Raw genomic sequence first — 2505 nt, 5'->3', positions numbered from 1 at the left:
CGCGTGGGGGGCGGGAGAGAGAGGAAGGTGGTGGGTCACTGGTGTTTGCTTTGGTCCAGAGTGGGGGCCGGTCTTAGACTGTCCCTGCCCTGGCCGGGGTGGGGGTGGCGAGACTGTTTGTGGTACTAAGTCGGGGGTAGGATTGGGGATGTGGAATAAGCTGGAGTGTTTCCCCAACCTGGGAGATGGGGGTGGGGTGGTGGAAGAAAAGCGCAAACCTGGGGACCCAGAGGAGTAAGAAAGCGGGGCCGTATGGACCCCACCAGGGATGCAGGTGGACATGGCATTATTTGCTGTCAGATAAAGCCCCAGGAAGTGGGGGAGGAGTGGAGAGGCGAGGAATGGAGTTGAAAGCTCATTGGAAGGGTTGGTGATTTGGTTGCGGGGAGGGGAGAGCAGAAGGGAGGCGATGTGGAAAGAGCGGGTGGTGAAGGCGGAGGGGGGGGGGATGCGAGGGGACCTCGGCCGCCGCGTGGGGCGTGGAGCGTGGGGGCGGGCGGAGCCGAGCTCCAGTGGAAGCAAGCCCGGTGGGTCTGGGAAGTCCTCGCCGCAGACATCTCCATCTCACCGTCACCGCGCGCTATAATTGAAATGGCGCGTTTGGCCTGGGGCGAGTAGCCAGGCACCCCCTCCTTCCTTCCCTCCCCCTCCCGCAATAGCTCCGCGTGTCCATAGACGTCATTTGGTTTTAATGGCTCCAGGAGAACCGGGCGCTTTACAAGGCGAGACATTAGCAAGAGAGGGTGAAAAGGCGGAGAGAGGAAGGGAGATCAGGCGAAGGGAGGAGAGGAAGGCGGAAAGAGAGAGGAGAGGGAAAGGGGGAAAGTAAGAAGGAAGAGGAGGGGAAAAGATAAGAGAATGGAAAAGAAGAGGTGAGAGGAAAGGTAGAGGCGAGGTGAGTGGAGGGCAAGCAAAGAGATGAAAGGAGAGTAGGCGAGGCGAGAGAGCGAGAGATAAGAGGGAAAAGGAGATGAGAAGAGGTAAGAGATGAGAGGAAGAAAGGGAGGGATATGGAGTAGAGGCTAAGGGAGCCGATTAGAAGAAAGGGGTGAGATAAGATGAAGAGGGAGGAGAGATGATAGAAAGGCCGAAAGGAGGAAAGGCCCCCCAGATTTCAGTGTTCTCCAGCCCCACGCTAACTTCCAGCCCAGTTTCTCAACAAGTTCCCCCCGTCACCCCCGTGGCGGCGACGGCGGCGGCGGCTCCCTCCTTATAGCCGAGGAGTAGAGAAATGTGAGAAACGTGCCCTGTGTTACTTATTCGGGAGCCGAAAATTTATGCCCAGCTGAGAACGCCGGGGGAAATATGACATCAGACGAAATGACAGTGATTAAAATCAGCTTCGCCCCCCGCCCCTGCCCAGTCCCTTCGGCGGCCCCTTCCTCTCCCTGGGAGATTCCTGGAGGACTGGACGCGGAGGCCAGAGGCCCTGCACATTTCAAACCGTTATAGCCCGGTCTGGCTGAGCTTGGGCGGGGGTGGGGGTGGCGGGAAGAGAAGGAAGGCAGAAACAGAGCCAGGTCCAGGGCCAGAGATAGGGCTGAGGACTGAGATAGAAAACGAGACTGCGAAAGAAGCAGGAACAGACAGGGGTTAAGAGCAGGAAAGGGGCAAGGAAAGAAAGACAGGGACAGGAACAGAGAGCATCCTGTCATCAGTAGGGGGGATTTCTCGCGGGCACTAGGGAGAGGGAGGAGAAGAGGGAAAGAGGGAGGGTCTCCAGTTGGGTTTATGTTTAAAGAGAGCGAAAGAGGTGAGGCTCCTCTGGTTTTCCCGGTAAAAAAGGGAAAATATCACATTTTTATCGAGAAATTAGCCGGGGCGGGCGCAGGGCTGAGCTAATTGTAGCTCTAATCCTCTGCCCCGAAGGCGCCTGCCAAGCCCGGAGCTAGAAGTCGCCTGTGTGTGAGTGTGTGTGTGTGTGTGTGTGTGTGTGTGTTTCACTCCTGTATTTAGAGACGGATTACTGCCCTTTCTCTTCAGAGCACAGTCTCGGCGGGTTTCGATTTTAAAGGGTTTTGTTTTGAGGGTTTTTCCCCCTTCTTTAATAGCAATCAGACAGAGAGACGGAGAGGGAGACGGGGAGCGAGGGGAAAGAAGCTGGGGAGCAAGGGGGAGAGACTGAGGGGGAGGGAAGAGGAAGAGAAGGAGGAGGGGGAGGAGGCAGGCGAGGAGGAGGAGGAGGCCGGGGAAGAAGAGGAGGAGGAGGGAGAGGAAGAAGAGGAAGGGGAGGGGGAGGAAGGGGAGGGGGGGCAGAGCCCTGCCTGGCTCGGCGAGGGACAGCGCAGAGAGGGGCCGGGGGAGGGAGGGAGGGGTGGGGGGAGGGTGGGGGGGACTCGGGAGAAAGTAACTACAGGACGAGACCGAACCGACCCGAGGAGCCAAAAACCAGAGAAAAGAAGCGCGCCCAAGCGGCCCGGACACACGAGACCCCGAGCCGCGGGCGGGAGGAGGCGGGCGGGGGCCAGGGCCCGGGGGCCCGTGACCGCGCCGCCGCCGCTGCCG

This window comes from Trichosurus vulpecula, chromosome 3 (assembly GCF_011100635.1).
Source record: "Trichosurus vulpecula isolate mTriVul1 chromosome 3, mTriVul1.pri, whole genome shotgun sequence".
In the NCBI taxonomy this organism is placed as follows: Eukaryota; Metazoa; Chordata; class Mammalia; order Diprotodontia; family Phalangeridae; genus Trichosurus; species Trichosurus vulpecula.
The sequence above is the reverse complement of the archived record's forward strand: the minus strand, read 5'-3'. Positions refer to the sequence as shown.